At 35.2% G+C, this 24,335-nt stretch overlaps 1 protein-coding gene and 1 long non-coding RNA gene across 3 annotated transcripts in view; one reads left to right on the top strand and one right to left on the bottom strand.

The window, feature by feature from the left end:
* The window catches only part of LOC111415643 (uncharacterized), a 77,362-nt gene that overhangs the window by 43,164 nt on the left and 9,863 nt on the right, over nt 1-24,335 (bottom strand). Inside the window, exon 1 of one of the 2 annotated variants that reach the window (XM_023047399.2) lies at nt 8,100-8,226. The exons of the other annotated variant lie outside the window; for it this stretch is intronic. The gene's annotated coding sequence lies outside the window, so the exon portion shown is untranslated. Of the gene's footprint in view, nt 1-8,099; nt 8,227-24,335 lie in introns of those variants that run through there. 2 annotated transcript variants of the gene reach the window in all.
* Nucleotides 1-24,335, top strand: part of LOC139430320 (uncharacterized) — a 46,365-nt gene that overhangs the window by 12,252 nt on the left and 9,778 nt on the right. The gene's annotated exons all lie outside the window — the stretch shown is intronic.

Genomic DNA, 24,335 nt, shown 5'->3' with positions numbered 1-24,335 from the left:
TGAATCGGTTTCTCGTTCACGTACGACATAATTCACCAGATGTCGTTTATTTATTTTTAAAACGAGTTAATTTTTCTTTCACATGTTAGATGTCCCCATTAATAATTTCTTTAATTGACTAAAATCTTAATAATTTTAGTGCTTAGTACTTAATCCGGCACTGGAGGAATGTACAGGTGGTCCTAAATAATTTATCGCATCCAATTACATTTACCAATCACTTTAAAGAGATTCATTGGAAATTCAGATTATTCAATCAGTTTACAAAGAGAAGATAAAAAAATTGCTTCGATTGGCAATCCAATGTTGTGTAACACATCTTCTCAAAGTCTCCATCTTATCTCAACGGCGAACTCTTGACGGCGCAAGCAAATTCGTGTCAATGAAGACGATACTTCGCGGAGGTCACGTTCGTTAACCTACTTGACGTCCGAGACATATTCGATCCTATCCGAAACCGAATAACACTTCTTCAACTAACACGCATAATAACCATGCATATTCTTCCTTTTCTTGTTATCGAAACAGGAAGTGGGTTTAGTTTAAATTAATAGAACAAAAAATTACCTTTAACAAGTTTTTCTTTGTATTGATAAGAATTTTTAGATAAAAATTATTTTATTCATAATTTTTTTAATCCGCACCCTGTATAGTTATTCGGGTCGGTTTAATTGCGGCCAATCGATTGTTCTAACAATGGGGCGGGCAACGTTCAAGGCTCGGCCGGATTCGGTCAAAGAATACAATGAGTCCGTCACCTTTTAAACTATAACTGTATTGAAATGATTTCTTCGTAAAAAAATCTTCAAAAGAAAAAAAAAAGAATTTTGATTTCTTTTTTAGCTATTAATTGAAGCGTGGTAAAAGCATTTTGAGCGGGAAAAGTCCGCGGTTGCTCTCTCTGGGTTGTAAACACTCATCCTAAAATAAAACTTTAAATAAAGCTTTTAAAGCGCGATCGACGCTGCCGGAAACTTTGCAAGGTCAAAGTGGTAACCGAGCAGTAGCACAATGTCTGCACACGGCAACGCAACAACAGTCAACGACGTCTCAGCAACTTACGTCTAATTCGGTTTGTAGTTCATTACCGAGCACGAGCATGAGAATTATATTGATCACCGTGCAATTTACTGTTCAAGATTATATAACAACATTTGTCACGGAGTTAAGTTTTCTTTATGTTTTTCAATACAGTAAAATTTCGATATAACAAACCTCGTTAGAACGGATTTCGGATATAACGGATAAAATATTTTTAAGTCATACTATTATTATTATCTATTTAATAACATTAGTATATTTATAATAAATATAAATGTTAGCGCTCATAGATAGAATCCAACTCGGATTATCCCTTAAGTTGCACTATGCCATGTTTATAGATAAACTCAGGGTATTCCCCAAATTGTCTATACGATGTATAAATCAAAAACCATAGTTCTAGTTTTAATTGTTATTCAGCGATAGATTGTTGTATATTTTTATTGAACTAAAACTATAACTAACACTAGACCTAGAACTAGAAACATTCGGGTTTAGCCGTGCGTCTTTTAAGACGGCTAAACCCGAATGTTTCTAGTTATAGGTCTTGTGTTAGTTCTAATGCTAGTGTTAGCTCTAGTTTTAATTGTTATATAGCGTTATTAAGCGTTTAATTGTAATGCAGTGCTAGGTTGTTGTATGTTTTTCATTGAACTAACACTAGACCTAGAACATTCGGGTTTAGCCGTCTTAAAAACGTACGGCTAAACCCGAATGTTTCTAGTTATAGGTCTAGTGTTAGTTCTAATGCTAGTGTTAGCTCTGGTTTTACTTGTTATTAAGCGTCAGATTCTCTTATATTTTTATTGAACTAAAACTAGAACTAACACTAGACCTAGAAACATTCGGGATTAGCCGGCTAAAATCGAATGTTTCTAGTTTTCTAGCTCTAGGTCTAGTGTTAGTTCCAGTTTTAATTGTTATGCAGCGTTAATAAAGCAGTTATTTATTGATTTCGGTTCTTTCCTCCGTATTTGAGTAAGTTGTTGGTGATGTTATTTTGACCTGGGCTCATTATACTCTTTAGTTTTGACCGCTGATGTTTGCTTTTTTATTACGGCCTCATCGTTGGTTAATATCTTTAGTGCATTCGGTTCAACTTCGGTCTTTGCCCTCTTGTAATAAAAAAATAGCAAACTTCTTAAAGATTTATACAGCATTAGTTGTTTTTTATGTTTCAAACACATTTCAACGAATTTCAAGGAAATGTGTCGTAAATCATACTGCTGATATTTTTTTAACTACTGAGTGATCCCATTCTTTGCTAGACCAAGAATGTTTCTAGATTTAGGTATCATGTTACTTCTAGTAACAGTGTGAGAGTAAAACTAGGACTAACACTCCACCTAGAACTAGAATCATTTGGGTTTAGCCGTACGTCTCTTAAGACGGCTAAACCGGAATGTTTCTAGTTCTAGGTCTAGTGTTAGTTCTAGTTTTAATTGTAATTCAGTGCTAGGTTGTCGTATGTTTTTCATTGAACTATCACTAGAACTAACACTAGACCTTGAACTAGAAACGTTCGGGTTTAGCCATACGTCTTTAAGACGGCTAAACCCGAATGTTTCTAGTTATAGATCTAGTGTTAGTTCTAATGCTAGTGATAGCTCTAGTTTTAATTGTTATTAAGCGTCAAATTCTTGTATATTTTTATTGAACTAAAACTAGAACTAACACTAGACCTAGAATCATTCGGGTTTAGCCGGCTAAACTCAGAGACGTACGGCTAAAATCGAATGTTTCTAGTTTTCTAGCTCTAGGTCTAGTGTTAGGTCTAGTTTTAATTGTTATGCAGCGCTAGACCAAGAACTAGAATCATTCGGGTTTAGCCGTCTTTAAAGACGTGCGGCTAAACCCAAATGATTCTAGTTCTAGGTAGAGTGTTAGTTCTACATAGTACCAGTGCTAGTGTAAAACTAGAACTAACACTAGATCTAGAACTAGAAACAATCGGGTTTAGCCGTACGTCTCTTAATTTCGTTTCTAGATCTGGTGTTAGTTCTAGTTTTAATTGTTACTCAGTAGTAGATTGTTGTATATTTTTCATTAAACTAAAAGTAGAACTAGTACTAATGAACACTAGAACTAGAAACATTTGGGATTAGCCGTACGTCTCTTAAGACGGCTAAACCGGAATGTTTCTAGTTCTAGGTCTAGTGTTAGTTCTAGTTTTAATTGTAATTCAGTGCTAGGTTGTTGTATGTTTTTCATTGAACTATCATTAGAACTAACACTAGACCTTGAACTAGAATCATTTGGGTTTAGCCGCACGTCTTTAAAGACGGCTAAACCCGAATGATTCTAGTTCTAGATAGTACCAGTGCTAGTGTAAAACTAGAACTAACACTAGACCTAGAACTAGAAACATTTGGGTTGGGTTGGATTTAGCCGTCTTTAAAGACGTACGGCTACACCCGAATGTTCCTAGTTCTAGTTCTAAGTAGAACTAGCACTAACTAACACTAGATCTAGAAACAATCGGGTTTAGCCGTACGTCTCTTAAGACGGCTAAACCCGAACGTTTCTAGATCTAGTGTTAGTTCTGGTTTTAATTGTTATTCAGTGCTAGGTTGTTGTATATTTCTCATTGAACTAAAAGTAGAACTAGTACTAATTAACACTAGAACTAGAAACATTCGGGTTTAGCCGTACGTCTCTTAAGACGGCTAAACCGGAATGTTTCTAGTTCTAGGTCTAGTATTAGTTCTAGTTTTAATTGTTATTCAGTACTAGATTGTTGTATATTTTTCATTGAACTAAAAGTAGAACTAGTACTAATTAACACTAGAACTAGAAACATTCGGGTTTAGCCGTACATCTCTTAAGACGGCTAAACCGGAATGTTTCTAGTTTTAGGTTTAGTGTTAGTTCTAGTTTTAATTGATATTCAGAGCTAGGTTGTTGTATATTTTTCATTGATCTAAAATTAGAACTAGCAGTAGCTAACACTAGAACTAGAAACATTCGGGATTAGCCGTACGTCTCTTAAGACGGCTAAGCCGGAATGTTTCTAGTTCTCGGTCTAGTGTTAGGTCTAGTTTTAATTGTTATTCAGTGCTAGATTGTTGTATATTTTTCATTGAACTAAAATTAGAACTAGAACTAACTAACAATAGAACTAGAAACATTCGGGATACGGCTAATCCCGAATGTTTCTAGATCTAGTGGTAGTTCTAGTTTTAATTGTTATTCAGTGCTAGGTTGTTGTATAATATATTTTAGGTCTAATCTTAGTTCTAATGCTAATGTTAGTTCTACTTTTAGTTGTTATTTAGTGCTAGATTATTGTATATTTTTACTGAACTAAAAGTAGAACTAACTAATACAAAACGCAACGGTGTGGATAGCTGTTCGAATTTGTGTTTATTAAAATTATTCATTCAAACAGTTTAAAGTACAAATTAAGAAGTTTTCATATAACAGACTTTTGGCAATAACGGGCACTTCTTTCCCTATATTAATCCGTTATTTCGAGGTTTTACTTTATTTAATTTTTTTTTAAATTAAATTTTGCATTTCGTCTTTTATATTTTTATCAGACAAGAAGCAGTAATTGAAAGCAATTGATCCTCGCATTGTCACCGCTCACCATCGATAATAAAACGATAATAAAATAAAAAAGTGAGATTTAGATAAAATATGGTGAACTCATCAGACTTTGTTCACGTTCAGTAACAATTCAAGAAAAAAATAAAAATAACCATCTTTTAGATAAGGAGTATAAATTTTTGTTTTGTTTGAGTCATCGCGAAAAAATCACAACCTATCCCTAAATTCGAATAAAAAAATATAACATTTTCTATTTTGCTTTCGTAAAAAGTAAATCTATTTGAAAAACACTTTGCGATTGCCGACAACTGCAGCTAGGTAACATCAAATGTAATTAAGTCTACTTTTTTCGCCATTAGAACCAGGTTTCAACGTCCACCAATTAAGCAATTAACATGCGTCGTGCCCTAACACAGAAGTAATTTTATTGAAAATTAAACAGAAAAAAGGTTTATATACCGCTGTTGACCGTGAAGAACGTTTCGATTTTTAACCACTAATTGAACCAAGTTATGCAAGAGCACTTTGTCGTTTTTCTTATGCAATCCAATTTTATTCTAAAACGAATCGTCAATAAAGAAAAAAACTTCTAAGAGGCCTATTAATCTGTTTTTGTAATATTTTCTTATTTTTGGTATTTTAGATTTAAATTGAAATTCTTAGAAGACAAAATTTATCATCATCTTTATTTTGCAGATCTTATTTACTTTTTGATGTATTTAATTTTTCTCTTCCAAACACATATTAATTCTTGTGTATCTTATCTTTGGCAACAGAGGTATTTTTAGTGGAACAAATACCTGGAGCGATAACGAACGCGTATTTAGTATGTGTGTGTCATAATACCATTTTGTATACGTATTGTGTATTTTGTTCGGTTACAACAAAAGTACACATATAATTCTTCATATTGCGATTCGAAAACGTTGCTCAAAGTTTTTTTTTTCGAAGTAAAACGCGATAACAAAGTCAACGACGATGGCGGCGAAGGCCTTCGCGTCTATTAAAAAAATCTTTAATAGTTTTGCGCCGGACTTTGCTGCTAGTAGAGTTGCAGAGGACATTTTTTCCTTTACACCCAATTATTCGGTGCTGCGTGTGTGTGTATTGCAGAAAACATGAAATACCTGATTGGTAACTCTAGTACCAAACGAATTAACCGGCCAATTAAAGGCAATGAATTAATAAAAAAATACTGCAATATAGATGTAATGGAAACGACTTTCCAAGAAACAATTTTTATTTTGATAAAAATTGTTCACTATATTTATTTAACAACGCGCACACTAAAACGTTATTGTTGAGCAACTACTTTATTACTTGTACATGTTCTTGTATTTAACTATTTGTCTGACCTACTTCGCTTTGCTATCCCGTTGTTATCATTTCTAACTCAAGGTTTCTATTTTACTACTTCATTATTCTTTTTCTATTAAATTAAGAACATAAAAAGAAGAGAATAGAAACAACTAATTTTTTCTTAACATTAGTTTTCTGATAACGAGTCTAAACCAATTTATTTGTTGTTGGTTAGTAACCAAAATTGCGTAATAAAACGAGTCGAGCACTCAAATTGGTTTTTATTTGCCTCGCTAAATACAGTGTCAATGACGTGTGCACCTTCGACTTTATGCAACTAATTTATGGGGCATGGGGCATCGGTTACGTGCGAAAGAGACTTTAAACCATTGAAGGACACAAAGACAACAACGACGACGACGACGTTTTCTTGACATGACAAAGAAAAAGAAAATCTGATCACGATTTATTTTTTTTGAGGTCGATTCGATTGACGCAAATTTTAGAAGACCAACGTTTAAAATTAAAAAAGAAATAACTTGGAACGAAACTGTTTGTAGCACAAATATTTTTAGAAAAATTTGGCAAATAAATCTTCCAGGTGTAAAAGCTGTCAAGATTTTTTAGTTCCATTCCATAGTGTTAATTGTTATCAAAAACACTACCATAAACAATCGAAAATGTTCAACTAAACATGTACAAGTACAACCAATAGAAAGCGGAAATAATGAAGAAAAAAAATCAATAAGCATCGAAGAGAAAAGAGCGAGAGAAAGAACCGCAGACGTGGGAGTTGGCAAACGCGAGGTTTAACGTGTCAAGGACGAATTCGCCTAAGAATTAATAGAACTCCGACGTCTGCGAAGACCGACAAGTTACGCGAAGTTACAATAAAGGTGAGGTGCATAATACACATAACTCATTAATCCCATTACAGAAAAACTACCTAAATCTTCGAAAAACCCAAATAAATCGACAATTTAATGATCAGCTGATGGTATTATAAGAGAGGTTATGTTTACATCGGCCTAACGGAATCCCCATCGAAAGCAAACGCGAGATAACTGTGCTTACGCGTCGTTTCGCTTTCAACGAACGAACGAACGGGGAGGCCAACGGCCTCTACTTCTCTTCATCATAACATATAAGAAACCGAGAACGAGAGTCTCTTCTTGGCTGTGTGTGTGTTCTACGTCTGTGTGTCGGTGTGTGTGTGTCATGGTCTCTTCGGTCGACCTCCTCGCGTGCCGCGGTTGACCCACTTCGCACCACTATGTTGCCTCCATTAAGCATTCAGATCGTGGTTACCATTATTAGTAAGACATCGATCCGAAAATATTTACGAAAAAAAATTGTTTTGTAAATAATGATGAGTTATATTAGTTTGCAAGTTCAGGTAGATGGAATGATTAAAAAAAATTAATACTCTTGGGACTGTGAAGACAATGGGCACGTTTTGACCTCGAAGAAAGTCACATGAATGTCAAATATGTGTCATTCCTCGTCATGCTTCGGATACTCTAAGTGAATTAGTGTGATTATATTATTAGTGTGCGTTGCATTTCCTTAGGTATCTTATAAGATGAAACAAGTGAAATCAAAATTTTGCATTTAAAGTATCACGATGCAAACCAAACAGTATAAATATGCAGCAATATATCCCACCACCCACGAACATACAACGAGAGATGCGATAACGCGTCACACGAAACCTTCACGATTCGAATAGAAGAGGCACACTTCGACTACGTCACCGTGCCACCGTCAGTCACCCAACCGGCTACGGCGAAAATAAACACCGCAGCACTTGATCGACGCAACAACGCAGACGACGACGACGACGTCGCGACGCTAGGAAACCGATGAAGGGAGGAAGCGACGTCCCAGATTCCCGACAACCACGAAGACCCCTCCGAAAACGAACGGAGAGAAATCGAAACGTAACGAGGAGATTTCGGGGGCCGCTCTGGTGGCGGCCCCACCAACTATGTATAACACGCGCAGCCCGATGAGTCTCTCCACGCGAGTCCGTACTGGTTGCGCAACGTTCCCGACAATATCACAGTAGTGAAGACGTCGATTACAACAAGGATAAGAAGTCGATTAACAAATTTAGTGTTAATAGTAACATTAACAAGAGGAAGACGGTCTTATTTTTTCAAGATGTTGATGTTTTGAAGAAAATGATGATGTAGGGTTATTCTACAGACCTTGTGGGCGGTGTTGATCGATTCTTCCTCTTGGTATTAAAATCGTTGGGTCGCGGCAGCAACAGCAGCAGCACTGCGCGAAGAGGCGCAGGCGGTGTGTGTGCACTCTGGGCACGGCGCTGTCGAGTACTGCAGAAGCGTTGGCCGTTGGCTGGCTGGCTGGCTGCCGTTGGCTAGTGGCTCGATCTTCGCGGATGCGTCAGCTGCTGGCGTCTCAGCGCGTCGATGATGGCGGCGGCGGCGACGACGCCGTGTTCAGTATGAACCGCGCCCCGACGCCACAAGAAGACGTCGACGACAACCATTATACTATTACCATTAAAGTGGGGTCGAGACTGAAGAGCACCTCGAGAGAAAAGAGGAACGGGGCCGCGCATGTCTCTTTTCGAGATTTCGAGATGGCTCGAGGGCCGCGGCCTTTAACTTCCTTTTTAACCTCCTCCTCCTACTTCATCTTGTACGCTACAACGACTACGACATCGACACTTTTACTTTTACATCTTCATCTTCTTCTTTCTCCAAACTCGGCGTGTTTTCGAGAGAATAATCCTCATTCACCAGGATGTTATACGTTAAAGAAAAACGGTTGCTACGTGTTTTAAGTTTTAATATCCATAAACTTCTCGGACTTAACAAGATTAACGTCACCATACTGCAGGAATGACGCAGCCAGTTTTTCTAGCTATTTTATGAAACGTGGAATTTTCTAATAGGATTTCATAAATTCAAGAGTTATATTACAGTGTGTTCTGAAAATTTGTTGCGAAATAAAAATGTAAAGATTTTTCTTGACCTCAAAGTTTCCTTCATCGGATGTAATAACGCCCAATATTTACGTGGCCTTGCATTTATTACAAACTGATGTGTTCGTGAACGAAAAACGCGTGAACCTTACAAGAACGTTTAGAAAACATACATACACACATTTTCAGAATGAAAGAGCATTTAAATTTAGATTAGTGTGTGGCATAAGTTGTCTACTTAGAATCACGTAACACTATTTATTTAACTTTCTCGTATATTTTAAATTTCAACAAAGACTATCTTCAGATGAAGCAAAAATTGGTGAAAAACTGCTACAAAAATGACGCATATTCTTAAATAATGACGTATATTCAGCGAAAAACGGGGCTAAGTCTTATCTATGACAGCAATTATGAAACTTTACGGTTAATTCACTCAAAAAAAGGAAAAGGACGTGTACTTACGATGATACGTAACACCACACCTTGGTGATTCAATAGAAAAATAATAAATCATGAATACATCGTTCATTAATTCGAAATTTGTAAAGCATGCATAAAAAAAACTAACAGTCCTACAAATCAAACTTAAATTTGTTACAAATTAAAAGTCTTTATCACTATGTACTTAATTTACTTATTAAACGTTGGTAAAGAAAGTATGAGTCAAATCGTGTTTAAATGATCGTATAATATAAAGAAGTCATTTAGAACGCACCCAACATTTGTAAACATTTTGGTATAGATTCGTCATTAGCACAACACCGATTTACCACAAAAAAGAAAATGTTTAACAAAAAAGGATCATATTTACTCATCAATATTTATTTTACTTGTTAATGTTAAAAATGGGTTAAAGAAGGGCGAGGAAACGTATCATGAAAAGAAAACATCGAAGTACAGATAAATTTATTTGGCGTTCCAAATAAGAACCGAAGATCTTGTTGGTTACGTTGCGCAAGAAAAAAATAACGCTTTCGCCCGTTAAGTCCCGTTAGTACTCTCATGTGTACCTTTTTAATAGACCACGTGATAACACAGTTTGCGGAACACTTGAAAGCCAAACGAAAGAAGTTTATCTCTCCTCCTCACCTGGTTTATCAATGTTTGACTTTTCGTTGTCTGTTTACGTTCTAAGAACCACAGCCCAACTCCTCTCCTCTCATAACCGAATTGAAAAATTGCGAAACACTTGTCGTAACCAACATAATATTTCAACCTTTTTTTAGTAATCCTTTGATAAATATTGTTACGAAAAGATAATATCTATTAAGTTTAGTGGGAAATACTAAAACATAAAATTTAGGTTTCTTAATCATATACAGTGAAATTTATCTAACTCGAACTTCAATATTTCAATTATCCTATAAATTGAATCATTTCCATAAGCTTAAGTGTTTTACCAGGTTTTAAATGTGAGAAGATTTAGAATACTATCTGAAGACGTACGGCTAAACCCGAATGTTACTAGTTTCTAGGTTTTTAGATACTAGTTCTAAGCCTAGTGTTAATTCCAATGCTAGTGTTAGCTCTATTTTTAATTGTTATTGTTACTAGTTAGTAGTGTTAGTTCTAGTTGTTCCGTAAATATCTGAGCCTATATTTATATGTAAATAGGTTAAGTTATATAGATTTACCTAATACAAAAAGTAAATGATAAAATTTGTATAACAAATTTTAATAACTTCTAACTAACGCCATCTTCAAGAAAGGTTAATTATGAACAACCTGTATGTTATAGATATAGATTTATGTTAATAATTGAAGACTTATTTGTTGGGTTTGTCTAATTGATATGCTATGACTGTCTAATTTGCAATACGTTTTGAATGTAGATACGTCACGACATTGTCTGTGAACGCGAGAAGCACTTGACAAGGAATCATTCTTTTCCTTTGTTGACACTTTATCGCGATCGATAATCGTCTACTAGAACACAGCAAGTGGACGTGCAAAAAAAAAATGGATTGGAATCAATTACATTTGATTTAATAAAAAAATGAAATGAAATGCAAACGTGTCGTTGTTATTGTGATTAAAACTTATTAATTAGTTTCATTGCAAGTTGGGATGATTAGATATCGAAGTTGAAAATTGCAAGTGTTGTCACTGAATAGATAAGAATAATCGATATGGATTATAAAAAAAATAATGATTTATAAAGATTACTGGTTAAAGAAATAATTTAATGAGCCAACTAAACTAAACGTGAGTCTTATGTGTGTCTATCTTGGTGGGTGTTCATTCCAAAAAATCCATGCCAAAAATCTCAGAGAGGTAGAGAGACCAAACAGAGCAGAGAGCATCTGTACTCGATCAATCTCATCTATTAATATTCCTTTTTGTGCACACAAAAACTTTTCTACCACCAAAAAAATTATTTCTTCTTCTTCGTCAACCTTAACACGTCTCAAAAGAAACAATAAACAATATAAACACATAGCATCTCTCGGTGCCATATTCGTTCGGTGCCGCTATGAATATTCAAGGATCCCGATTCTTGACGGCCCGTTTTATATAACCGAAAGCGACAAACAACGCCATAAATTTCGCAACACGTGGCCACAGAGGAGAGCTGCGCAAAGACTCACCGGCGCATACGTTATACACACGCTACGTCAATCCAACGATGGCAAAGAAACGAACCAAATAGCGCGTCTTTTTCTCTTTAATAAAGACGACCTCCGGGCACCATTTAAGAACACCCCATGTTTCAATGCAGTTTTTGGATGTTGGTTACAGATTCATTCAAGACACGTGTTTGTTCGTTTTGTTATGAGGAACTGAAAAACCATCTTCGAGGACACGCTCTTTTTGGAAGGATTACTTTATTTGGAAAACATTTTAATAGATGTCAATGACTTGTAAAAAATTAATTAGTTGATAATCAGAAATGATAGGAAGTCGCATTTCCCGTACCCGGTAATAGATAACAATAATTAGTTTTCTGTATTTACGTTTATTACGTATGAATGTAGGGCACAAAAAAGGAACAAAGCGGACATTTCTTCGCCTTCGTGTAAACAATGTTGGAATTGTTAGGCCGTTTAAGGAAACGCGATTAGGTGTTTAAACGTTTAAACTGATACTCTGTTGTGGTGGTAATTGCTCTTGGTTGTATGGTTACTGAAATTGTTCTTGATGACCTATCCTTTAAACGTAACACTTTCAAAACGACAAATTACTTTGAAATAATTAAATATCAGATTGAAATGACATGAGAAAAGAAACGTCGATAAAAACATTTTTTTTTAATACCAAGCGATAAGTGTTATTTATTGTTCTTTTTGCGACGTGCGGGAAGGTAAAAATCGTCGTTCTTATCAAGCGATTAATGATTTCGATTTTATTATTATTTTCAACGTTTTAATGTCTCAAGATTAAGAAATCCTTGAAAATTCTTTCGAAATCACGAAAAGAATCGATTTTATTAATAAAAAAAATTCACTCGTACTTCATGCTTTACAAAGAGAATCGAAAACAAAGGCTCTTAATAAATAAAAAAAGGAACAAAATTGTTCAAAGATAAACTTAAAAGAGGAGTGGAAAATATATATATTAATAACGTAATAACCGCGATAACATTGTGATCGCAATCTCGGATGAGGTCTTTGTTTCTTTGTTCTTTGCCTTTATTACGTGTTATTAAAACGTGAAAATTGAAAAAAAATGGAAAACCGAAAAAGATAATTTTGGGAGTGTCCTTTTTTGGAACCCTTTACACATCTGGCAGCCTGCCTGGAGATGACGCAGGTGACACAGGGGGCTGGGGCGGTTCCGCGGAGGGCTGTATGAAGACCGTCGAAGACTCGACCCGATCAATACTTCCTACCTACCACCACCAACAGACAGCACCAACGGCAACGAGACCACCGACCTCTCCCCAACGTTTCTTTCTTTGCAGAGAACACGGAATGAGCACGCGGGCAACACCGGGGGAATCATAAAAATTTCCCCTCCCTTTAGTAAGCTCTTCGGCAACATCAAATATTCTTAATCTTAAATTTATTTTTAGTTTATCCACAATGAATTAATAGTTAAGTTTCTTGAACTAATCTAACTCTACCTATATTATTTATATCAATCAAATATAAATCAGCACGCATAGTTTTGGCACGCACCATCCAAAATATAAATTGCACCGGTGATTACGTGGTGCGGCCACGCTGCAACATCACCGCGACGGGCAGCGGTGTGCAAACGTGTTTATCTGCAAGAGCGCGTGGCAAGGTTAAGTTCACAATTTAACGAAACGGCATCAGAAAAACGTTTCGTCCATCCAAATAAAAAGGAAAAACGATCGTGGGACATATACAAAACACTTTGCGCGATCTTTTAGCAAATTTCCCGCTTGTATTTAGCATCAATTCATTGTCGATAATTGCACCGTCCTTCACTGTGATTTGATCCTTTGGCACAGAGAAGAAAATCGGCGTCCTCAATATTCTAAAATGTTCTCTGGTTAATTGAACCAGTAAAATGTTTCTCATCAAATCTTGCAAGTCATTCAATTGATGGCAGCACCTGTTGCGCTTATACACGATCAGTTTAAACGTGTTTATAATAGCAAAATACTCGTGCGGAAATGCTACCAGCACTTAGATTAGTTTACCGGAAAAATAACTATGTATTATAATTGATTAGATAACTTTGAAGACTTCCTTTTTTTATTTGCATTTTCGCGATTTCGTGACAAAGAATAAATAAAATGAAAATTTCTAGTTTCATTTAAAACCTTGAATAAGTTCTTTTGAACTACTGTTAAATTTTATTCTTGCGTACAAAGTTCGTGAAATAGAAAATAGCGTCGTGTACCGTTCCGAAATTGCTCAATGACGACCTTAATTATTTGGAAGTGATTCCAAATAAAATACTGGCGCTCTGCCACCGGGTTCCCAATGTTAGGGAGTAGCAGCCGCGCCGCTTGGAGACACGCGCGACTATTTTCATTCCTGCCACTCTACTCTCTTGCTACCACAATGTCGATTTTTCGTCCTCCTAACGCATACACACCAACCTGTTTCATCTCTTTTCGACAATAATCATTTAGTAACAAGAAACAATTCGTTAAGATTCGTAATTGTTACAGTCGAAGCCAAAGAAAAATCCTTTACAGTGGCCCCTTTTGTACGCTTAAAATAGGAATTTAACAAGAACATTTCAAGGCGAATCTTTAAATCTAGAATTCAAAGACAGTGACACAAAGGATCTTTATTAGAACGAATGTTTCAACAAAAAATATTACCTATAGATATTTAATATCGATATACAGGGTGATTCACATAAGAACCGACACAGAGCAGGGACATGTAGAGGACAATAAATTAAGATGATTTATGCCCACTTTTACCATCCTCCTGATAAACTATCTAGAGGATAGTTGCCATGGTTACGGATAAATTTATCAAGAGGTGGTAAAAGTGGGCCTTAGGCCTACTTGTTAAAGTGGTTGTTAACTTTAACTAATGGTTAGCTCAAAAATCGACTTTTACCACCATATTTACCTTGTTGATAGCGCTAACTAATAGTTATTTTCGGTTTATCCGTAACTATCGGTTTGGGGGTCGGATTAAATATTTACCTCATTGATAAACTTGGTTAAAGGTATTTTTAACCAGATGGCGTAACATAAATCTAACCTAAAATCATAATAAACGCTTACGTTCGCTCAAAACTCCATAATAGTGATTAAAACGGTGCTATTGTCTTGTTATAACAGTGTTACACAGCGATAGAATAAAAAATCATGGATTTCGAAAGGTTTGAAATTGATGAGCAAGGAATCTTGGAAATTAATTATCTATTTCCCATTTGGGGTGGACGCGTAATAAAAGACAGAATAGACCACCATCAAACTGATGAATTTATTAAAAGATTTCGATTATCAAAGGAATGTGTGTTTTCACTACATTTTAGCACAAATTGATAATGACATCAAACCATGAACGAGGAAGTATTATACAGGGTGATTCACATAAGAACCGACACAGAGTAGGGACATGTAGAGGACAATAAATTAAGATGATTTATGCCCACTTTTACCATCCTCCTGATAAACTATCTAGAAGATAGTTGCCATGGTTACGGCGGTTTTAAGCACTCTCATTGGCTAAGAGCTGGATTTACCTATCGGGTAAATTTATCAAGAGGTGGTAAAACTAGGCCTAAGGCCCACTTTTACCACCTCTAGTTAAAGTGGTTGTTAACTTTAATTAATGGTTAGCGCAAAAATCAGCTTTTACCACCATATTTACCTTGTTGATAGCGCTAACTAATAGTTATTTTCGGTCTATCCGTAACTATCGGTTTGGGGGTCGGGTTAAATATTTACCTCATTGATAAACTTGGTTGAAGGTATTTTTAACCAGATGGCGTAACATAAATCTAACCTAAAATCATAATAAACGCTTACGTTCGCTCAAAACTCCATAATAGTGATTAAAACGGTGCTATTGTCGTGTTATAACAGTGTTACACAGTGATAGAATAAAAAATCATGGATTTCGAAAGGTTTGAAATTGATGGGCAAGAAATCTTGGAGAAAATTAATTATCTATTTCCCATTCGGGGTGGACGCGTAATAAAAGACAGAATAGAACAATAGAATGTGTGTTTTCACCACATTTTAGCACAAATTGATAATGACATCAAACCATGAACGAGGAAGTATTATATATGTATAGCACCTAGTTTTTATTAGTAGAGTTTGAATTGTCATAGTGCAGTGTGATGTGAGTAGTAGACTCTAGAAACGAGCAAGTCTATGAAACCTGTTGTTTCAAATTACGGTAAGGAGGTCCTCTAGACCAATGTTTCTAGTTCCATATATATATGTTACCGTCAATCTGTATAATTCAGGTATTCTATACAATGCCTAGGTAATCTATAAAATACCTGGGGTGTCTAGGCAATGTATGAAATATTATGAAGATTATTGTCCATTAGATACTTTACCTAGGTAATGTATACAATTCCTAGGGATTACATAGAGTACCTGTTGGTCGACTGACAATGTGTAAAATAAATAGATTTTGGTCTGTATTTATCCATTTTTACACATAATAAACTTTTTTATAATCTATAAGTTATTGTACAAAGAAGGCACCTAGTACCTTTCTATAACTATAGTAAAATCACAATTAAATGACATTAAACTTAAAATTTTTCTGGGATCACTAACAATGTTATTTGCTTATAAGTAATCAAGTAATAAGTATTAAAAACTTAGGAAACAAAATAATTGTGTAAAAACAAGACGTAGAATTGAGTAAGTAAAAAAATATATTTATTTATTCTTACACACGGAACTATTATGACACTTTGAAGTGCATAAAATCTTACTTTTAAGACATGAACACTTTTTAGTATCACAGTGTTTTTTGCAACTACATTTAATAAATCCCTGACCTGTCCCCGTAGATTGCAGATTCGCAACTGTACGGAGCATCGTTTCTTGATTAGGGACATCTTCTTTTTTAAGTAGTTCTTGACGACAAACTGTAAACTGCTGTCTTGAATACCTATTCTTTACAACACCCTGCTTTGTTCCTATTTTATAAAGTTCGTCATCCGTTTTTTGTAAGACTACAGCTAGTATATTGCGAGCATCACCACGACCTCTGTCGACTTCCGGAACAGGGATTCTTACAGTGGTACCCAGAAGTGTTAGCAGAAGTGGTACCCAGTTTTTTTCCAAAAGTGTTAAGCATTTTCTGAGCTTGCTCTGTTAAATTATCTTTAGAACTGATGCGGTTCTGTACAGCTAAAGCGTTTTTTAAGCATAATGGGCAAACAACTTTAGAACCATAGCCTTCTGCCATATCTTTCTCCGGAGCAGTACAAATAGCATGAATGGGTCTATTGCATGTTCTACACGAATGAGCAGCCGTTGTCTCCTCAGTACCAACACAGCACAAGAGTAGGGAATCCAATGATTGCTCACGTTCTGATACAAAATTCAGAACATCTAAGGGTTGTCCATGTACCTCAGAAGGAAGACTTTCAACATTCACAGGTTCATCAAGAGTCTCGGCACTTTGGATAGTCATGTGTTCATCGTCATGTTCATCAAACGCACTTTGAGCATTCGAAACTTCATTACGGATCTCAGAACTTTCGATGATGGGGCTTTGTTGATGTTGAGCCTCTAGAGGTTGATATTGTGTCCGAACTCGATCTACTATTAAAGATTCTGAAAGAATCAGAATACTTGGTGATGACTTAATCACATTTTCTAGATCCTCTTCACTTTCCAGGTTGTGAGTATCATCGAGAGGTAAAGATATACCAACTTTTACTTTAGATACAAAAAGAGCTTTGTACGGTGTTCTTTTGATGCCTGAATGGAATGCTTTATTTTTCATGAGTTGTACAAAACGCAGACCATCACTCCAACGATTACTGTCACTATCTTGCATCCAAGTTGTTAGTATATTTTCGATGTCCTGGTTTGCTCGTTCGACACTCACCTGACTTTGGGAATGTCTAGGCTTACCATGTATAATTTTTAAAGTTGGCCAGTACGTTTTAAGACTGCTTACAATTTGATTTGAGAATTCTCTACCATTGTCTGATTGTAGGATCGCTGGTGCGCCAATCAATGTAAAAATATCCAGTAAATTGTAAGCTACTTCCTCTGCGCGTTTTGTTTTTAGTGCTCTTAATATTACAAACTTCGTGAGATGATTCTGACAGACCATTACAAATTTATATTCTCGATCTGGATGAGATTGATAGTCAATGAAATCTACTTGACAGCGAGAATTAAATTCAGATGAAAGTATGGGTTTGACGACAATCCCTTTTTTTATTCCTTTTTGTTTTTGCTGGCACGGTTCGCAAAGTTGCAGATATAGTTCAACATCGTGGCGAGTTATATTCTTGTATAATGTAGAAAGCTCGTTCAGCATACGGTCTCGATCGCCATGGCCGATACTTTGATGTGCCTCGTGAAGTACTTGCAATAATTTACTATCAGCAACGTAATATATAATATTGTTATTTGGGGCTTTTACACACATTGCCTGCTTCGCATTCGGTTTTTTATAGAATACCTAGGCAAAGTATAAAATTAATAATATTTCATACATTACCTAAACGTTTTAGGTATTCTATAAAATGCCTAGGTATTGTATAGAATACCGGATTATACAGATTGCCGGTAACATATATACTAAACAAAAGTAGCAACTGTGGATAACCCAAGTCCTAGTGGACATGATACCCGAATAAATTTGAACGATCCAGATTTTGAAAATAAGGTACACGAAATGTTGGCTAACGGAACAAGTTTATATTTATCGAACGAAGAACCTGATGAAATAGCAGATGATTCGGACTAAGATCCTGATTATATTTTAGAGTATAGTAATGATTAAAGTCAGATGATGATTTCCTGGACATATCCGACGAAGTCATATATTGTGGCAAAAATGGTTTTCAGTGGATGTCGACTGAACCAATAAGAAACACTGAAACCAGATCGCATAATATCATTACTGGTTTACCAGGGCTAACTACAATTGGTAGAAATTTAGGAAATAATCCTTCTAAAGAAGAGATTTGGAATGCACTAATCGATAATGATATGATACGAATTTTACTGAAATCAAAGCGCTGCTTGGACTCCTTATGTTGTCATCAATTATAAAATCTTCACATGAGGACATATTATCTCTATTTTCCAAAGATTATTTGGGACGGCCCATCGGGAAGAACGAAAGAACTCGAATCCAACATCTCTGATATTTTTGACAAATTCGTTTCAAACAGCCAAAAACTATTTTCCGTAGGAAAATGCGTTAATATTGATGAAATGTACTTTATACCTTTTAGAGGTAATTGTCATTTTCGTATATGCATGCCTAGCAAGCCAGCTAAACATGGCATAAAAGTAATGTGCATGACCATACGCAATGCATATTTCTACAATGGCTACATTTACGCAGGAAAAGATACTGATGGTGAGTGTAGGGCTCTCTGAAGAAGAGAGAAAACTATCTAAGCCTTCACAATGTGTGATTAGATTGTGTAAACCTATCGATAGATCAAACAAAAACGTAACTGTAGATAACTATTTTACGTCAATACAAGTAATCTGGCTTGACGCAATAGAGCAGTTCTATTAGTTTAAACTATGCACCATTCTAAAGATAATGAACTTGGAAAGCCAGAAATAATTAAATGTTACAACTATACCAGTCAAGAGTTGATGTTCTCGATATGAAATGCGCTAATTTTATATAATACATTAGCTGTATTTTACACCCTTTTAAATATCAGTACAGTAAACAGTTTTATTTTATATATGTGCTATCAGGGTGACAAAATGTTTTAAATTTGTGAAGGAGTGGTTTTTGGTTTTTGAACTGTTAGAACCTCATCTAAGGCAAACACTAACAACAAACTTTCCTGGGGAACTGCGGTCTAAATCTTTTGAGATTTGCTGTTGCACATCAAGTCCACAATGATGAAAATACTGTTCCCAATGGCAAGAAAAACTTGCAGTATTTGGCAGAAAAACGAATTATTGTTGCATCCGTTGTTCCAAGCCAATTTCCTTAAAATGTAGTCGAAAATTAATAATTATAATTTGAGCAGTTATTACTATGAATGAAGTTGTATATTTGAATTTTCAATAATCAAGGTCTGGTAGACATGTTGTTTCTAATAAGGTTGATATTTCAATGTTTCGGGTTAAGGGTTAAGATTTTTTTGCTACAGGCAACATGTTATTGGATGTAGCTGACTTTTGTGGAATCAGCGAATCATTAGCTTCAGGTCAATAATAAAAGCCAACAAGTATTTAAAAAATAGATTAACTGTCTTTTTCTTTTCTTAATTTTTTTATCTCCACTTCTTTTTTCAATTTTATCACTTTCATCTCTTTCCTTCTCATTTTCTAACATTAATGTTGTTAACTCTAATCTTTTCTTTAATAACTCATTATAAGTATCGTGGGCCGCTTTATTGGGCACTACACCATATAAAGCAGATCAATTTTTTATAAATACAAAGTAGGTTAGTTAGTATTTTGATTGTACCTTTACTTTTCCTTGTTGTTTGCAAAACCCAAACGTTATTTTCCACGTACTAACGTGGCTATTTTTATTTTCGAGGACATTTTTATGATCCGCCACCAAGTCAAGTAAAAGTGTTATTTCTTCAGGTTTAAAATTTGCCCCCCGAATACGCTTTTCGGCCTGATTTGCGGTTTTTATTTTTTCGTGATCGTTAATTGCCACTAACAGAACTGACAGGTGCTAATAGGTTTATGAGAATTACCCACGAATTACCGACCATTACCGACGGACAAAGGAGATAGAAACCTGTAATACCTCTTTTACACGTCGTCACCAACAGTCATTATAATATTTCCCTAGATTTTTACGTTAACTACTAGATAGCCTATCCATTAGTTAGATCGAAATGGTAAAAGTCGTTTCGCAGTTAACTAATAGATAAACGTTATCCGATAGTTAGACTAACGACCAGTTTAACTAGAGGTGTTAAAAGCGGGCCTTAAAGTAACTTACCTCTATACTAAGTTGTACACCTGAGGAGTTATAGGCCTTCAAAGTTGGCTCTTAAATTTTTAAAAAGTTCAATATCTTTGTAATAAATTAAGATAGAAAAACCAAATTTGGTATACGTTATGAGTGTACCACTGATATTAATTGGTAGCAAATTGAACTCAATTGAGGTATTTCAAAGGGTTGATTAGTACCATTAACGAAATTCGTGTCTTTAGTTATTTGAGTTTTTTATGAAAACGACAATGTTTTTAAAAAATAATAAGGGTAAAAAAAGTTTTAGAATTAAATTCCACATGAAATCAGGTAATAATGTGTTAAATCCAATAAAAGGTTAAAAAAATCTGTCAACATTTAGGGGACCATCACGCTTAATCAACCCTTTGAAATGCCTCAATTGGTCTCAATTTGCTACCAATTAATACCTTCGGTACACTCATAACGTATACCAAATTTGGTTTTTCTAGCTTAATGTATTACGAAATGTTTTAAAAATTTAAGACCCAACTTTGAAGGCCTATAACTCCTCATGGGTACAACTTAGTATAGAGATAAGTTGCGTTAAATCATCTTAATTTATTGTCCTCTACTCTGTGTCGGTTCTCATGTGAATCACCCTGTATTTATGTTTATCGATTAAGATGGATGTAAAAGAATTTCGGGTTACTTTTAACAAAAAAGAAATTGGGTTGGGTAATATTTGAAAGAATATTTTATTTCTTAATTTAGTTGATGAGGAAGTTTTGCTTAAACTCTGAATTGACTTAGATTTAGTTAAAGTTTTCGTTGTGGCAACGAAGGGCATTTGAGATTGTAAAAAGATAGAAGTGTGCCCTCTTCATGGAACAAACTTTTCAGAGAGAGACCTTGAGTTAAAGAAGATTAAAAATCTCACAGATTCAAGATATAATAAAAAATTAAAAGTTTCTATTACACACTTGTTGATGAAGTGCTAACCACCTTATTCCTAAGAAAGTACGCAATCATGTAAATAATATTACAGAAAATTAAAGATGAATGTAACTCTTTGCTACTTTGCTGCTAAAAACAAACGGAATTTTAACAAAAAAAGGCTAATGTACTGGCGGAACATGGTGAGTACACAAAGGAAACCGCAGTATGACTCGTTTCTTTATAAATCTTCGAACTTTCAGAATTATTGCGTTTGATATACATTTTTTGAATTCTTAGATTATGTTCGAATGTATTAATCATCCTTTTTTCTTTCTCTAATGGCTTTATTTTTTTGCTAAAACACTGCCGATCAAAAGCCACGCTCATGAGGTGTTACGCTTACGAGTCTTTTTGGCATTCTATCCTCGCTCATTCGTGCCACATAACCCAATAGATGGTTAAGTTCCACGTTGTGTCACCTTCTCCATATCCATTCTCCTCTACTGGACCAAAGATGTTCCTCAGTATTTTTCTTTCAAATGCTACGAGCTTATTCCTTGCGCTCTCTGTCATAAACCATGTCTCGCATCCATAGATATAAACCTGAAAGCTGCTCAATTCTTCAACATTTTCCTCGAGTATGATGTGCTTCACATTCCTTCTTGTTCTCGTTTGTGTTAGTATCTTCGTCTTTTGTTTATTTATTTCAAGACTGATGTTCTTAGGTTTCTCTATTAAGTTGTGTGTACGCATCTGCATCGTCGTCTGACCTGCGAGACGTGATGTTAATCTCATAATGTTAATGTCGTCGATATAGGTTACTATTATTCTATGGATTTATTTTATTAGTGAGTTGGTCGGGAAAACTGCCGACATCCATTTGGAGCATGACGCATTCAACGGCCAAGATAAACAATGTCGGAACTAGCCCGTCCCCTTGTTTTAGACCTTTATTTATATCAAATACGTTTGTTAGGTCATTTTGTATTCGAACTGTCGCTATTGTTGAATTCATTATAACCTTTATTAACCGGATATATTTGGCAGGAATGCGGAAGCTGTGTAGCTTGAAATCCAGAAAAACATAGAATAACTCTGTTTCGTTCCGAGGCCTTGCTCAGAATTTGTTTCACCCAGAAAAGATTGTGGAATGTGCTTTTTTAAAACCAGCATGAAATTTACCAATTAAGTTTATTGTAATGGTTGCAACCCATTGCGCTTGTTAAGGGCCGGTTGTACCACCTCTCGATAAGTTTATCCGATAGATAAATTGGCGCACTTAGCCAATGAGAGCGCTTAAAACTGCTGTAACCATGGTAATTATCCGCTAGATAGTTTATCTGGTGGTATATTATCTTCGCCTGTATGTAATCATAAGCGTTTTATTGTTTACTATGTTGATAATATTTTCTTCTGTATTATTATACATGTACACACCCTCTACTCTCCTCTTCCATATCTTCGCCTGTATGTTATTTTCCACTTCAAGTTTCTATTAGGGCTTTTCGCACTTCTTTCACGCTCACCTTCTCTTCCGCCATTTCTTGATCTTCTTCTCTAGTCTCTATCTGTTCTCTCTCATTTAAATCTAGCTGCGTAATAGTCCTTCCATGTTCTTTCAGTATGTTTTTTCTTGGACGTTTATAACCCTCCATTTTAGTTCCTTATATTTCACATTTGTCTTGCATATTGTCTCCTCTTCAGCTTTTTGGGTACATCCCAGGACTGTTTCTGCTTTTCCTTATAATATTCGCTCAGCTTTCTTCCATCTTTTTTTTTCATTTGTTGTGGCCCATATTATCGCTTCTCTGAACTGTTCCTACTTCTTGCTCTTGTAGATTTCTTTATCTTCTATTGAGTTCTTCTTCACACTCCTCTCTTCTTTCTTATACCTCAGGTTATTCCGTTTTTAGTTTTTCATTGATGTTGTTATTTCTTAAGAGGGGGCTTTCAAGTTGGTGTCAGCTATCAATAATCGGTGGTTCGTACTGAGATCTGCCCTTGTTATTATCTTCACGTCGCGGATTGTGTATAATCTATTATAATTTTGTGTTCTCTTTCGTCAACTTCATATGTTATGAAAAGTTTTAAGTGTAAAACACGTGTTTCCTATTAGTAGTTCGTTATTGATGTAGAAATCTATCATTTCAGGGGAATGTCATTGATTAAAAAGATTGAATCATTGATTTGCGAAATTTGATTTGTGGAAGTGATATAATTTACGTCATCCTGATTTTTAGCTAATAGCTCCGTAATAAACATATTTCAGGATTCGGATCCTTCCTCATTGAGATAGTAGTGTAATATGTAGTAATACCACCCTTTTGTTTGGTTATGGAAGAGATGTAGTAATCCAGGAATATCATTTTAAAAATCTTCAACAGGATTTTGTGGTCCGTTTAAGATCGGCGAATTAATTGAAAAGCTATTGTTTACTTGAACGTTAAAATAATACTCGTTAAAGAACACTAACGTTCGAAAAAGCGGCGTTCAAGACACGTGGCATTGAACTTGTCCACATTTTGATACGTCCCCACGCGATGAAAACTCGATCGAAACTGTTCAAAAATGTTTCTCAAAAAGTAAACGAAATATTTAAATTAGGATAATAATAGATAAACCATAATTTGATTATTGCTATACTCAATAATAAACATATTGTTATACATCAACATATGTTGATATATAGATATGTATTGTGGTTCTATTGAATATTTTCCGCGTAGTGTAGGTTCGTGCCACATGTAGTAAATATTTCCCGGCTTCCGAGTGACAATGAATGACAGTGTTTGGCGCGGTTTTATACTGAGTTTTATATTCACCTTATTGACGAGCGTAGATAATTTAAGGTTTCTATTCAAGATAATTCTTGGATGTAGTTTTCAGTTAAAGCAAAGGCATATGATATGAGAAGAATCGGATTATTATTGTGGATGAATAAAAGATTGGATTTTGGAAAACGTTATTATAGAATTCATGTATTGACGGTTAAAGCATCTAGACTGTTGGAGGAATGTTTATATCGTGTGGGACAAGAATGGTATCATCAGCATAGAGTAGGGTATGAG

Source organism: Onthophagus taurus, chromosome 6 (assembly GCF_036711975.1).
Source record: "Onthophagus taurus isolate NC chromosome 6, IU_Otau_3.0, whole genome shotgun sequence".
NCBI classification, from domain to species: Eukaryota; Metazoa; Arthropoda; class Insecta; order Coleoptera; family Scarabaeidae; genus Onthophagus; species Onthophagus taurus.
This window is presented reverse-complemented; position numbering and strand designations above follow the sequence as displayed.